The sequence below is a fragment of the Solanum pennellii genome, chromosome 4, assembly GCF_001406875.1.
Source record: "Solanum pennellii chromosome 4, SPENNV200".
In the NCBI taxonomy this organism is placed as follows: Eukaryota; Viridiplantae; Streptophyta; class Magnoliopsida; order Solanales; family Solanaceae; genus Solanum; species Solanum pennellii.
In genome coordinates, this window is record NC_028640.1 from 57,607,007 (window position 1) to 57,624,922 (window position 17,916).

The window sequence follows — 17,916 nt, forward strand, 5'->3', positions numbered from 1 at the left end:
AAGAAGAGGAAATAATAACTTCAATTCAAGAGAAAGAGGCTTCAAGCCTGCAGGACAAGAAACATGTCCTTATAACAACAAAAATGGACGAGGTCCTCATATTAGTCCATCAAGTGAAAGTCATGAAAGGGACAATTATGACGCGTGTCAAATTTGTTGTAGGAATAACCATACTTCTCTTAAGTATTTTTACAGGTGAGACTACTCTTACCAAGCCAAAGATGAGCTACCACAAGCATTGCCTGCTATTAATCTACAACACACTACTGATGACACCTTGTATGTGGACTCAGGAGCAAGTAGCCAAATGACACATAACTCAGGTATCCTAACTGTCTTAAACACTACAATGAACCAAATAAAATAATTGTTGGAAATGGATCAAAGTTTGACATTACACATGTTGGACAAATATTTGGAGAAGGTCTAAAGTTAAAGAAAGTTCTGGTATTCCCTAAGATAAAAAAAAATTTACTCTCAGTTAGTAAGCTTGCAAAGGATAATTGTTGTACTCTTGAATTTGATGAAACAAACATTGTTGTTTAGGAAAAGAGGACAAGGACACTGATGGAGAAAGGATCTAAAAGGAATGGATTTTATGCTTTGGAAGATAACAATCTCTATGCCTTGGCTGATGCACACGACTAGAACACGTCAAACAACATGTGTCATACTAGATTAGGACACCCTAATTTGAATTATTTAAAAGTTTTGAGTAGTAATAATTGCATTAATATTAGTAGTTAGAATAAAATGCCTACTGTTTGTTCTAGTTGTCAGTTGAGAAAGAGCTGTAAACTTCCTTTTTTTTGAGAAATAAAATTGAGTAAGAACCCTTATTGAAAATTCATCGTGACTTATTGGGACCTGCTCTTGTCAAATCTTCCCAACATATGAAATATTTTGTCATTTTTGTTGATGATCACACAAGATATACATGGATTTATCTATTGAAAAAGAAGTCTGAAATCTTTGAGGTCTTTATAAAATTTTAAAAAATGATGGACAAATAATTTTTTAAAGAGATCAAGATTTTTCAGTGTGATGAAGGTGTTGACTTTATCCAAATAGACTTCATTAAGCATTTGGAAGATCAAGGCATTGTGGGATATATTTAATGCCCTAACACACCTGAAAAAATGGAGTTGCACAAAGAAAACATAGGCATAGTATGGAGACTGGCTTAACTTTACTACTTCATGCTAACCTACCTCTGTTTCTATGTGTTGAAGCTTTCCTCATTGCAGTAGTTTTCATCAATAGATTGCCTTCATCAATCATAAAGATGGTGACTCTATTTGTTAAGTTGTTTGGGGAACAACCTGATTACAACAACCTAAAAGTGTTTGGGTGTAGATGTTTTTCATATAATAAGGGTAACAATAAGTTCAGTCCAAAAACCTATCCTTGTGTGTTCATAGAGTACAACAGCTTACACAAAGGATAAAGATGTTATCATCCTTTTACAAGGAGGGTTTACATATCCAGACATGTTGTGTTTGATGAAAACACATTACCTTATTAGTCTCCAAAGCAATATCAAACTAACATTGATGTCTCACCTCACCTTGCTACTTTTGTTGAATCTTTCTCTAAACTGCAGACACCCGATAATTATGATTAAGGGGAAGTACAGGTTGCTAGCCCACCCATTACATATGATAATGGTGCTACACCTCATGTACTCATTGATGATAAGAGTATTATTGACCTCTCAAGCACAGTATCAGATGTTGAAGAACAGGTTGAATTTGATGATCCATACATTAACATTGAAACTCCAGCTGCAAATTTTGAATATGCCAGCAGCAATGAGGAGCAGGTTGCTCTTAAAGGTCCAACCAATGATCATCATCAAACAACCAGTTTAGTTTATGTACTAGTTGACCTTCAACTAGACAATGCTACAGTACAGTCCACTATCTTGGTTAATGTACAGTTGAGGTACTTCTTGCACCACAAGGGCATCATATGATCACCAGGAACAAGGCAAAGGAACGACACTTGTTACTTGTTGCTAGCAACAACACATAAATTGTGAGAGAACCAAATACTACTAAGGAAGCACTAAAATCACCTTATTGGCTTGCAGCAATGCAAGAAGAAATTGGTGTTTTACATGCTAACAAGACATAAATTTTTGTGCCTAAATCTCCTGGTATGAACTTGGTTGGATCAAAATGTGTGTTCAAGACAAAATTAAAAGTTGATGGGTCAATAGATAGGTATAAGTCCAGACTTGTGGCAATTGGATTCTCGCAGTTTGAAGGGCTAGATTTTTTAAGAAATATTTAGTTATGTGGTTAAAGCTACAACTGTTAAAGTGGTTCTATCCATTGCTGTGAGTTCAAAGTGGAAATTTAGACAAGTAGAAGTCAAAAATGTGTTTCTACAAGGCTTCTTACTAGAGGAGGTGTACATGAGTCAACCCCCTAGTTTTATTGATCCCTATTATCCTCAGCATGTATGTCTACTTAAAAAGGCATTGTATGGTCTTAAACAAGCCACAAGAGTCTGGTTTTATAGGTTTAACATGCATCTCTTACACCTTGGTTTTATTTGTAGTGAGACTGACCCTTCTCTATTTACTTTGCAAACTCAAAAAACGAAAAATATTTCTCTTTGTTATCTGGGGATGATATTATTGTCACAGGAAGTATCCATGTCATGTTTTAGAGTTGGTTCTACAACTTGGAAAGAAGTTTTCTATGAAAGATCTTGGCCCTTTACACTTCTTCTTAGGAATTGAGGTGAACTATTTCAAAGGTGGAATTCACTTAAACCAAAGCAAGTATGGTGCTGAGATGTTGGCAAAGACAGAGATGACTTTGGCAAAGGCTGTAGCCACTCCTTTGGCTAGAATACATGGTTTGCATGAAGCAGTGGGATGTTTTGTATATGCATCATTTTAAAGAATGATAGTCGGGAGTCTTCAATTTTTGACCCTCACAAGACCTGATATCACTCATGATGTGAATTTAGTAAGCCAATTTATGCAAAGCCCAAACGTTGATCATTTTCAAGGAGTAAAAATGATACTCAGGTACTTCAAAGGTACTCTACACTTTGGACTCAAAATTATTTCACAATCACCATGTAGGTTGTATGACTACTCAAATGCTGATTGGGGAGGTTGTAGAAAAACTAGGAGATCAATTACAGGTTTTAGTATCTACATAGGTGCAAATTGTATTCTTAGACCTCGAAGAAAGAGTGCACAATAGCTCGATTGAGAGCTAAAGCTGATTGTACAGCACTAGCCTCCACTGCCGCAGAATTGACTTGGATTTTATATTATCTTCATGACCTTGGAGTATTCCTTCAATATGTTTCTAAATTGTATTAATATAATATGACTGTGTTGTACATGAAAATTAATCCAGTTATGCATGCTAGAACCACACATGCATGCTAGAACCACACATGTTGAACTGGACTATCATTTTATTCGTGAGAAAGCGACAGGGGACAACTTCTTACTCAATTTGTAAAGTCTAAGGATCAACTAGCTGATATTCATACCAAAGCCTTAACAAAACAGGTTTTTTCTGGTTTTTGCAGCAAACTAGGAGTTACAATTTTTCTACTCACTAGCTTGAGGGGGAGTGTTGAAGGAAGCTTGGCGACTGATGGAACACGTCGAAGAAACAAGTCCATTGAAGCAGGCTGACGAGTTAGAGTTAGAATTATACTAGGATTAGACTACTAAATCCTAAGTTTTGTACGATTACGCTACTGAACATTGTAGGAGTAGATTAAGATAAGGTATTTGACTTGTAATAAATTACTACTCATGTAATTATTTGTATTGTAGTAGGACTCCTAGTATAACTAGAATAGGACTCTTCTCCTATGTAAGAAGCTTGTACCTCAACATTATAATCATCAATAAATCCTTGATTTATACATACTTATGTGAGATTTCTACACTAAGTAATGTTAAAATGATTAATTAAGAAAGGACATATGTTGAATAGTGATTAATTTTCTTTCCTTCATATTTTTTACTTGTCATTTGCTTTCAACACTCTCTACGCCACTTGAAAAAGATTTAATACTTAAAAACTTGATTATGTTTTTCCATAACTATTTCTTTTTGGAATTCGTGGGTTCTAGGACTAAATAAGAATCATTCTCTTTCTTTTAGTTAGATTCCTAACATGATGTATTAAATCTATCAAAAAAATATTGTTGTAGTTTATTAATGCCCATTCTAACACATTTTTCTTTCTTCAATCTTAATAGTGGTTGTCTAAAATCCTATGTCATAATAGAATATAAAAATTTGTGTCTATAACAAGCAAAAATGGGCTTAAAAATTGAAGACTTCATGTGCACCAATAAACTTAAAAAGAAATAAGGGCTTTAGCGAGATTCAACCCTAGTTTTGTGGGTAATTTCTCTAGCATAAGGATAGCTATACACTCATTAAGAGTGGAGTATTAGTTATATCTTTTTTTTTATGAGAGATAGATATAGATGTATATGCGCCCACACATATGAATGTGGGTTCGCCTCTGATAACAAGATAAAGTTACTTCTTGAGTGAAAAACATTAGTTCAAGGTCCAGGCTTTGATACGGCATGTAAAAGCATAAATATTTATGCTAATAAAGAAATTAATATATATACATACCAGGATTTTGAACGAGCATATTTGAGGCAGAAAACGAAATCAATGTCCCTTTGCCCTATCTTACGCTACTGTAACTTTTGTGATTGAATCAAGTGGAGGTAGTAACCCTAATGATCATAAAAGGACCAATTTATAGGATTTCACGGAAAATGTTATTGTTTTTGTTGCGCAACATGTTATCTAATGAAATGGTGAATCTATTTAATTATTAAAATAAAATAACACTTATATGGTACAACTTATTTATGATATGTAATTATCATATTATTAATATTTGTAGTGAATGCTAAAAATAATTACTATTTATAGCTAATCTTTTTATTTCATAGAAAAATGGTAAATACACATGGCTATCTACAATTTGGTTGTAACATTAGACATTTCTTGGCTAATCTTCATTTGCTCTTTCAAATCGCGACTCATCCAAAAGAGGATAAATACTTGGTAGTTTTAATTAGTTTTTCTTGTTTAAGTGCATTTGTTTCATTGATTTTTCATCTATTTTAATCATAGGCATTGTTAGGGACGGTAATTGAGCAAATTGGATGAATTTTAGGTCAATCATAATGGGTCAAGACAACAAACGAGTCAAGATTCAATCCGAACTGAATTTTGTTGGATCAATATGAATTGAGCAAAAACTGGGCAGATAATGAGTCAAGACACAACTCAACTCAATTTTTGCTAAGTTTAATTATTTTATTAGTTCTTTAAAATATTTTAGTACACAATAACGTTACTGATAAAAATATTTTATGAATATGTATAAAAAAATTCATACTACTACAAAACCTCTAACATTTTCATGGTCTGCTAAAAAATTATAATTAAACAAGTGAATTTTAAACGCCTTACAATGTACAAAGACATTTATACTGAGGAATTTAAAATTTATATATAAACACCAAAAAAAATCTTATATATATCATATAAATTTGTTGTCAAGAAAATTCAAATGATTATACCTTTGCTCCTTCTAGATTCGCCCTTACATAAAAATAGTTAAAACTGTACAAATTTTGTGTCTATAATACTGAACAAATGATATCTCTTGGTAAAATTAAAAAAGTCATAACATCAGAAAATTGAATTTGTAACTGGCCTACACAATCAAATTTAACTATTTTGAGGTATTAAATGTCACATGCAAAAAAAATTAAGTGGATTAAATTGGACGGATCAAAGTAAATTTTCAGTAACTAAATATACGTGCGAATTTCTCAAAAATAAATAATCACATTAATTTTTACTTTCTTTTTCCCTTATTATGTGATATTTACTCTTTTTTTAGGTTGTTTCGAAAAGAAAGTCTTTTCATAGTCCTATATTAATTGTTCACTTTGTTATAGATAATTCTTCCAATCATTTTGATCTCATTTATCCTTAAAATTATTCCTTTTTTATTTTTGTAAATGTAATCAAGTTTGTAAACCTTCAGAAAAAGATTCTTAAAGTCCAAATTAATGAAATTTATCAGTTTTATTTATGATTTTTTGTAATGAGAAAAACAAATAACTAATATAAAATAAAAAAGACATAATTTCACTCTAAATTTTAATAAAATAATTTATAATCACTTTAATATCTAAGATTTCTATTATGATGCTCCAAAATAAACATCAACACAAGAACCCCAAATTGAATGATGCTTCTTCGAGTTTCTTCTTCACAGATGAGGATGAATCATGTCCGACATAAATACTTCTCGATCTAACTTGGACTAATCCCTTAACAGGAAAGAAATTCCTACTAGCCAAAAAGTAAGTTTCCACTCAATGTTTCAAACTCCCTAAGAGAATTCAACACATAACATAACTTTGAAATAAACAACCAAAGTCTCAAATAATACATCATTTAAGAACAAGCATGAAATGTAAAAACCATCTCTGTTACCAAACAAAGTATTTAAAACATTCACAATTCTATGTTTCCAAGCAGATAAAATCTTTTAGTACCTTACAGAAAAGGCAAAACACAACCTTACTACTCCATCAACCAAAAGTCTCGTTTCTGTTTGTACATCCAAAACATTTTAACTAAACATTAATAAGGATTGTGATAACGATACTAGTCAACAAGATCCACAACTTCTGCTTTAGATTATAAAAGACAGTCAATTAGATGAAACAAAAAAAGGGCATGTAAGATAGAATGCTCAAGTAATACTGCTTTATGTTATTGAGCTTGTTTTTTTTTATAACCAAGAAGTCCTCGAGGGTCAATAGTGCACGGTTCATAACTCAGTGGATGATATACCCGCCCCTTTACTCTTCTCCACATATATACATGACTTTTTGTCTGCGGTAGGGTTCGATTGAGCTTGTATATATATGATTATATGGAAGTTGCATAAAGGAATGGGATATGTTCTGACTGTATAGGAAAAAGACTAATTTATGAACAACTGACCCCATCCCCACCCCCTTTTTTTTCCCTATTGCTGTTTTTAGTGATAATTTTTCTGGATGTGGAATTGTAACATTGAGCTTGTAAGAATAATATTGTTGAAATTCAATTTCAGCTTATAATGTATATTGTATCATAATTCTCACTGAAAAATGTTGTTGAAAGGGATTATCTTTTCCATTCAAAAGGGGGATTGTTTACTAACCATTAAGATCAAGGGATTTGATCGAATTTCATTCTTTCTCTACATTCACAACAATGTGTCAACAACGTCATCGACTCTCATAAAACAACTAGTTGAAATAGACTATATGAATCCTCACTATTCCATTTATGTTCAACTCAAGTCATGATCATATCAAATAAAAAACAATGCACAATGACCATGAGGACCACAATGAATATATTAAAAAGATCAATAACCAACAAAAGCGTCATCCCATAGATCATTCAAAGAACAGACATTGAAACAGATTAATAAAAAAACATCCATCCAGATTCACCTATGTTCACAAACTGATGGTCTTCATCGTGGCAAATGCAAAATAACAGCCTTACTGCTGTATCAACATTCTTTTTACGATTTCAAACATTTTAGCAAAAGATTATGATCTGATTAAAGACTATTTAAGATCAAACAGGATCGTAATATGGATTCTAATCTACACTATACACAACTTATGCTTTAGATGATGTACGCTGAAATTTTGTTACCTCAGCGAGTACTTTAAAAGATTCTTTATCTTCCGTTTTAAAGGGCTTGGTTATCATTCTGACTAGTGTTGGAGACTTGGCCAATAAAACCTTGATAAGCTGTATTTCAGTTGCTACTCCTGTTACATTCTAAATCTTTACTGTCCTCAGGTGATTAAATGTCATATACGAGAAACTTTCAGGAATATCATCAACAGCCTCCCTGCGCGCATGTTCAAATACTTCTAAGAAAGATTAATAAAAACCATCAGCCCTGATTTAAAGTTGAAGATCATAAGAGAGTCAATACATACGAAAAAGAGAGAAAAGTAAACATCATTAACAAACTCGATTTCAATTTCTTCTAAATTTGGAGAGCTTCTTATCAAGCAAAGAGCAAACGAAAGATCAAAGAGTACTCCTAGATTAATGCAAGATATGTGAAGGCGTTTAAGACAGAAAAGAGCATAAGGAAGCTGGTCCAATATACACGTCTTAGGAAGAAAATGTCAAAAATCAGGATGACTCAAAGTTATGAAAATGCAAGTTTTGAAGCTATATTGCCTGAACATACTCGTGATTCCAGCAAAGATTCTCGAGAACAGGAATAGACTCAAAAATCTTGTCAATATCATGTTCTACCTCTCCTGAAAATTCTGTTGGGTCATATGAAACTGTATATTGCCAGTGAAGATAAATGACCTTAGCTTGGGAGCACTAATTTCAATGTGATTTGTAATAGCGTCGTGTTGCAGCAACAAATGCTCAAGCAACGACCTACGAATAAAAAGACAAAAATCAGGATGACTGAAATTCCAAAAAAAAGCACACATGAAAATGCATTACCATTAAGTAAAATGAAGGAACATTACCTCAAAATGATCCCAGCTGAAACACTCGAGAGAAGGAATAGACGAAAAAATATTGACAAAATCATCTTCGTCCTCTAGAACTAATTCTCTAGGCGCATACAGAACATTGGAAAGAACAGGGACATTTTCAAGATGTATCAATTGTATATCGCCACGAAAGACAAATGACCTTAGCTTTGGAGCATTAATACTCATGAAGTACGGATTCTCTATGTCTTTTAACACCAAATCCTCAAGCAACGGGCAATTAGAGATCAAACTTTCAAAGGTATCAAAAGATAACGTGACAGATTTCAATATTAGCCTAATCAACTTATTAAATCCCTTAAAGAAACACGGAAGTTGTATTTCACATTGCTTGAGATACAAATGCCTCAATGCTGAACAATTAAAAAAGAAGTTAGGCAACCTGTATGGAGGATAAGTAAATGGAAGTTTAAGGACAAAATATTGAAGATGATCAGTGTCGAGGGAAAAAATCAAACGATCAACATCAGGACACACTATTAGACTAATAATATTGAGGGTGACCTTCAATATTATTCCTTTATGTAACCTGAGGAAACTACCAAGAATTGGAATAAATCCAATGGTAGGGGACGTCAAGTCCTCGGGTGTTTTCCACACTGTTTGATCAAACTTCACATGTGGAATTCTCCAGCAAATATATTGCCAGTCCTTCGAAAGTGTACTAACTCTAACAACATCTCGAAAAGACAACCTACTTAGAATGTCATCGATTAAATGAATGTTAAGGTTGCTAAGTTGATCAGGAGAAGGTAAACTAAGTCCTTGTTCATCCAGAGGCATGACAATCTGTTGAAAGTAAACAAAAGTTCGATAGGTAAGGTCAAAGTACACGCTACACGAACAACAAACAAACATGTCACAACTCTAAGATTAAAAGAAAAGGTGCATAATAGGAGGCAAATGTAACCTTTTTCCATGTTTAAAAAATGCTAAAGAAATTATTTGTAGCTGACATTTGCATTGATTTCTTTAATCTGCAACTCTTGATGTAAATTTGTTTGGCTTAGGTTAACTCAAACACATATAAAGTATTTTTGTATAGAATTTGAGAAAAACATAGTCGTTTAAATTAGTGATGTTATACTTGTTGTACTAGAAATTTATAGTATTGAGTGCTTACATCAAAATACTATAGGAATGACATGTGTCTGTTGTAACATTATAAATGAATAGATAATACTTAACACTTCCTTTAGCACTAAAGGTGTCATTTGGTAGTATATATAAAAATAGTTCGTATAAAATTTTAGTACAATGTTTGACCGTAAATTTAACTCTTGTACAACTAATACTAGTATTACATTTAACCTCTTTAGGCATATATGACCCCAAACATTTGTTCTACAAGAAGCATAAAATATTAATTTAGCGAACTACTTACTTAATTTCTATATTTTGGTGAAACATAATAAAAAAATACATCCTGAAATTTTATTTTATGTATAAGCTATTAATAAGAACACCAAACCATCAAGACTTGAATGAGAAATCAGATTCCTATAAATTAAAAAAAAAATATTTATAGTTGAACAAGGTGATATTCATTATTCAAGACTAAGCCATAAGTCCATATGCCTTTAATCTATGTTTTCTCAAGATAACATAATTAGAATTTCACAAATATTTTACTTTTTCTTAATAGTGTAATTATTTGAAAAACTACAATCTTAAGGGAAACAAGTTTGAAATAACTTAATTTTGTTGCTAGCACCACCATTACACAATGAATTTAGATACACCCATCATCAGAGTATATTTGTTGTTATTGTTGTTTTAACTAGGGTTTCTTCCGAGGGTGACTCAATGCCTTTAAAGTTGAGGCATATGCCTTAAACCCCAAATTTGAAGGGCCCAATTTTTTTGTAATAATAAAATTATCTTATGCTTTGTATCAAAAAAGGAAGAATGTTTTAATTTGTTTAAGATTCTTTTTTATGGACCATTTTTTAAATTTAACTTTCACATGGTATGCTTAAGACCACAAGACCAATACATACATACATATATATATATATAGATATATATATATATAGATATATATATATATAGATATATATATATATAGATATATATATATATAGATATATATATATATAGATATATATATATATAGATATATATATATATAGATATATATATATATAGATATATATATATATAGATATATATATATATAGATATATATATATATAGATATATATATATATAGATATATATATATATAGATATATATATATATAGATATATATATATATAGATATATATATATATAGATATATATATATATAGATATATATATATATAGATATATATATATATAGATATATATATATATAGATATATATATATATAGATATATATATATATAGATATATATATATATAGATATATATATATATAGATATATATATATATAGATATATATATATATAGATATATATATATATAGATATATATATATATAGATATATATATATATAGATATATATATATATAGATATATATATATATAGATATATATATATATAGATATATATATATATAGATATATATATATATAGATATATATATATATAGATATATATATATATAGATATATATATATATAGATATATATATATATAGATATATATATATATAGATATATATATATATAGATATATATATATATAGATATATATATATATAGATATATATATATATAGATATATATATATATAGATATATATATATATAGATATATATATATATAGATATATATATATATAGATATATATATATATAGATATATATATATATAGATATATATATATATAGATATATATATATATAGATATATATATATATAGATATATATATATATAGATATATATATATATAGATATATATATATATAGATATATATATATATAGATATATATATATATAGATATATATATATATAGATATATATATATATAGATATATATATATATAGATATATATATATATAGATATATATATATATAGATATATATATATATAGATATATATATATATAGATATATATATATATAGATATATATATATATAGATATATATATATATAGATATATATATATATAGATATATATATATATAGATATATATATATATAGATATATATATATATAGATATATATATATATAGATATATATATATATAGATATATATATATATAGATATATATATATATAGATATATATATATATAGATATATATATATATAGATATATATATATATAGATATATATATATATAGATATATATATATATAGATATATATATATATAGATATATATATATATAGATATATATATATATAGATATATATATATATAGATATATATATATATAGATATATATATATATAGATATATATATATATAGATATATATATATATAGATATATATATATATAGATATATATATATATAGATATATATATATATAGATATATATATATATAGATATATATATATATAGATATATATATATATAGATATATATATATATAGATATATATATATATAGATATATATATATATAGATATATATATATATAGATATATATATATATAGATATATATATATATAGATATATATATATATAGATATATATATATATAGATATATATATATATAGATATATATATATATAGATATATATATATATAGATATATATATATATAGATATATATATATATAGATATATATATATATAGATATATATATATATAGATATATATATATATAGATATATATATATATAGATATATATATATATAGATATATATATATATAGATATATATATATATAGATATATATATATATAGATATATATATATATAGATATATATATATATAGATATATATATATATAGATATATATATATATAGATATATATATATATAGATATATATATATATAGATATATATATATATAGATATATATATATATAGATATATATATATATAGATATATATATATATAGATATATATATATATAGATATATATATATATAGATATATATATATATAGATATATATATATATAGATATATATATATATAGATATATATATATATAGATATATATATATATAGATATATATATATATAGATATATATATATATAGATATATATATATATAGATATATATATATATAGATATATATATATATAGATATATATATATATAGATATATATATATATAGATATATATATATATAGATATATATATATATAGATATATATATATATAGATATATATATATATAGATATATATATATATAGATATATATATATATAGATATATATATATATAGATATATATATATATAGATATATATATATATAGATATATATATATATATCCACTAATTATCTTGAGCCGTCACTGAGCTTACTTATCAATTATGTTTACTAACTAATGCTAAAATGTTCAATTAAGAAAATGTGTATTCTTAAAATTTCGACCATAGTTTAAGGGAGTTCTTATGCTTTTTTTTAATAAAATAAAATAAAATAAATATTTACAAACTTGACAATGTTTTGTTAACCTCATATTCAAACATTTTAATAATGACAGTACTGACCAGGTTCTTGATGCAGGAAGTAAACAAGATACAACACAACTACAAGGCTACCATCAGGATGCTCGCAGTGATCACGCTAAGGATAGGCGCACCAGTTAAGAATGGATTGTAAGTATTTGTTCAATCAGATCAAATCTCACAACATGTGAAATCAAAACCGCATTCATGGAAAATAAATTAAGGATATCGAAGATAAAATCAGGGGAAAATGTTAAGGAAGCATCATCATACCAATATTTACACAGAGTACAAGATAAATCAACTTAAGGAAAAGATCAAATCACACATGCAAGAATTGATCTATCATGCACATATCTAATATGGACATGATCCAACAGATCAATTACAAATGACTCAAGGATAAGATCAAAGATCCTTGGGTTTCTCATAAGAGCTTACACTATATAAAACCTCCTATGCCAGTTGTGTGAAACACATAACTGTTGGGCTATTGACCATCTTCCAGCCAAAGGCCCATGGCCTAATCCTACTTGAAAAAGGATTGGAATTATTCTCTTTATTTAGTTTCCAATTCTATTAGGAAAAGGATTGGAATTGTAATCCTACTTGTAGATGGTTTTGGCTTTGTAAGGAAAAACACAACTCTATAATTAGAGGATGGTCTTGAGAGAATAATTCAATTGCTCATTGATAATGTCTTTAAAAGTCATTAGAACATAATAGAGGTTTTAGAGAGAGATTTCCACAAGAGAAAAGAGAGAAGGAAAAGTATTATTTTGCTGTAGTCTTTTTCTCCGACCAGCAATATTCAAATCCTGTTTACCGATTAACTAACCGTTGGATCGTGCTGAAATTTTGACTGAGTGCTCCTGACATCTTGGTGGTTGATTTAAATAGTGGATATCGGATTCGGAGGTCATCAAGATCTTTTTTTAGATCTTGAACAGAAGCTGAGTTTGAGTGATCTTTCTTTCTATTTATCTTTTGTTGGTGTGGCCATTAGAAGAATATTTTTATATCTCTTATCCGTGTAGTGAAGCAATTTGGATCTTGTCGATCCTGTGGTGGTTACCTTCGGTTTGAAGGGTTTTTCCACGTTAAATTTGGTATTCTTTATTGTTAGATTTTTGGTTTCATCTTTTCGTCACAACAACTGGTATCAGAGCTAAGGTTATCTATATGGAGGGGAATATGAGCAAGATGGTATGTCTAAACGGAAGAAACTACAACATATGGAAAAGCAAGATGAAAGATCTATTGTTCGTGAAGAAGATGCATCTTCCGGTTTTTTCAGCTCATAAACCCGAGAATGTGACCAATGAAAATTGAGAATTTGAGCACTAACAAGTATGTGGATATATAATACAATGGGTTGATGATAATGTTCGTAACCATATTGTGAATGAGACACATGCTAGAACATTGTGGGAAAAGTTGGAGACGCTTTCGCTTCAATAACTGGCAATAACAAGTTGTTCTTGTTAAAGAAATTGATGACCTTTAATTACAAGGAGATCAGTTCTATTCTTTATCATATAAATGATTTTCAGGGTATTCTTGATCAACTATCAGAAATGGGTGTTAATTTTGATGATGAAATACAAGGACTTTGGCTTCATAATACTCTACCGGATTCTTGGAAATTCTTTGTGTTTCTTTAACAAATTCTACCTTGGTGGAAAGGTGACTATAGAATATGCAAAAAGTGGTGTGTTGAATGAAGAGGTTAGAAGAAAATCTCAAGACATATTTTCACATTCAGATATTCTATATACAGAAGATCGAGGGAGACATAAGACAACAGATCCGAGGAGTAATGGCAAAAGCAGAAGCAAATCAAAATTCAAGAATCCAAATATTATAGGTTATCATTGTGGAAAGAAAGGACATTTTAAAAGTTTTTGCAAACAATTGAAGCAAGATCTTAAAGAAGGGAAAAAGGAAGAAAACAATGAAAATAATGTTGTTCCTGTTGTCCAAGAGGACCTTCTCTTCGCTTGTGATAAAGACGTCATCAATTTTGTATCTTAAGATACAAGTTGGATAGTAGATGCTTGAGCCACATCACATGTCACACCAAGAAAAGACTTTTTTTCATCTTATACGTCTGTTCACTCTGAGGTGTTAAAGATGAGTAATGCTGGTGAGGTTAAGGTGTTCGGTATTGGAACTATTTGTTTGAAAATCAATTCAACGTTGGTCCTTCAGAATGTCAAGCATGCTCCAGACATTCCCTTAAGTTTGATCTTTCTAGGACAAATAGATGATGATAGTTATCATAATGACTTATTCAATGGCCAATTGAAGCTCACCAAAGGCTCATTGATTTTAGCTCGAGGAAGAAAACATTCAAATTTATACGTGACACAAGGATCGATTCTTGGTGACTCTATAAATTTGGTGGAGAGCGAGGCTTTATAAGAATTGTGGCACAAGAGGCTTAGTCATATGACAGAGAGGGGAACGACCTATTTGTCTAAGAAGAATTTTCTTGCTGGTATGAAACAAGCAAAGGTGGAAAGATGTGTTCATTGTTTAGCATGGAAATAGAAAAGAGTTTCTTTTCACATTCATCCACCTTCAAGAAAGTCTGAGCTATTGGAGCTACTACGCTCCGATTTGTGTGGTTCTTTTAAAGTGAAGTCAAAAGGCAGTGCACTTTACTTTTCTACTTACATTAATGATCGTTCTCCCAAGATTTGGGTATATCCTTTAAAATCCACGGATCAAGTGCTTGATCTGTTTAAACAGTTTCAAGCCTTATCTGAGAGACAAACGGGGAAGAAATGAAAATGTATTCGCACTGATAATGGTGGTGAGTATATTGGTCCCTCTGATAACTACTGCAAATCGCAAGGAATTCGTCATCAGAAGACTCCTCATTAAATGGTTTGGCAGAGAGGATGAACAAAACTTTAGTTGAGAGAATTAAATGTGTGCTTTCAAAGGCTAAACTTCCCAATTCATTTTGGGCTGAAGCACTTAACACTGTTGCTTATGTTATCAATTTGTCTCCTGTTGTTGCTTTGGGTGGTGATGTTCCAAACAAAGTTTGGTTTGATAAGGATATCTCTTATGATCACTTGAAAGTGTTCGGGTGTAAAGCTTGTGTGCATGTTCCAAAAGGTGAGAGGTCGAAATTGGATGTTAAAACTAAGCAGTGCATCTTCATTGGTTATGGTCAAGATTAGTTTGGATATCACTTTTATTATCAAATTGATAAGAAGCTCATTAGAAGTCGTGATGTTGCGTTCTTTGAAGATCAAACTATTGAACATATTGACAAGACTGAGCAACTAGATTCTCATGCTGATGAGAGCTTAGTTGATGTTGATCCAATTCCTATTATTGATATATCTTATGCACATGAGGGAACCCAAGGTAATAATCCAGATAATGATTAGAGTGTAGAACATATAATTGTTTATATTGGTGATGTTGTGGTTGATAATCAACCAACTCATGGTGAGATGATCAGTTCAGATGCTCCAGAATCCTCTTGTAGATTTCTACTAGAGAGAAGCTCAGCTCAACACGTTATTCTCATGATGAGTATATTCTATTGACTAACAGGGGAGAACCTGAAGGTTATGATAAAGTCATGTTAGATACTCATAGATATAAGTGGAAAGAACTCATCGTAGACAATCATGAGATTGGTAGATGTGTGGCAGGCAGGAAGCTTGTCAAAAGTTACTTCACTTTAAGTTCATTTGGCCCCTTGGATGGAAGGGGAGTTTGTTGGGCTATTGCCCATGTTCCATGCAAAGGCCCATGGCCTAATCCTACTTGAAAAAGGATTGGAATTATTCTCTTTATTTGGTTTCCAATTCTGTTAGGAAAAAGATTGGAATTGTAATTCTATTTGTAGTTGGTTTTGGATTTGTAAGGAAAAACACAACTCTATAAATAGAGGATGGTCTTGAGAGAATAATTCATTTGCTCATTGATATTGTCTTTGAAAGACATTAGAACTTAAGAGAGGTTTTTTAGAGAGCTTTCAACAAGAGAAAAGAGAGAAGGAAAATTGTTCTTTTGCTGCAGTTTTTTTCTCCGATGAGCAATATTCAAATCATGCTTTCTGATTAACTAACTGTTGGATCGTGCTGAAATTTTGACTGAGTGTTCCTGGCATCCTGTTGGTTGATTTGGATGGTGGATATTGGGTTCGTAGGTCAGCACGATCCTATTTTGGGTCATGAACAGAGGCTGGATTTGGGTGGTGTTTCTTTCTATTTATCTTTTGTTGGTGTAGCTGTTGTTATTTTTGGCACTTATTGTGTATCCATTATAAGAATATTTGTAACTCTCTTATTGGGATAGTGAAGCAATTCAGATCTTGTCGATCATGTGGTGGTTACCTTCGGTTGGAAGGATTTTTTCACATTAAACTTGGTGTTCTTTATTGTTCGATTTTCGGTTTTATCTTTTCGTTACAATAACAACTTCAGTTGAAGTTATCTGTAATCTTCTTCCATCTTTTATAAAGCTTTGTACACAAAGAGTTAACATTTTTAAAACAAAAAGAGAAGGAAAGATCAAGGGAGTAACACTGCCCGGTAAGCTCCTATCTCAAATCTCAGAAACTGTCTCTCTTTTTTACTTTGTGTGGTCTTGAGATTTTTGATGAAGCGGTTCGCCTGTTCTATGCAAATCTCTGCATCTCACCTAACAGTGGTGAGTTAGAATCGTTGG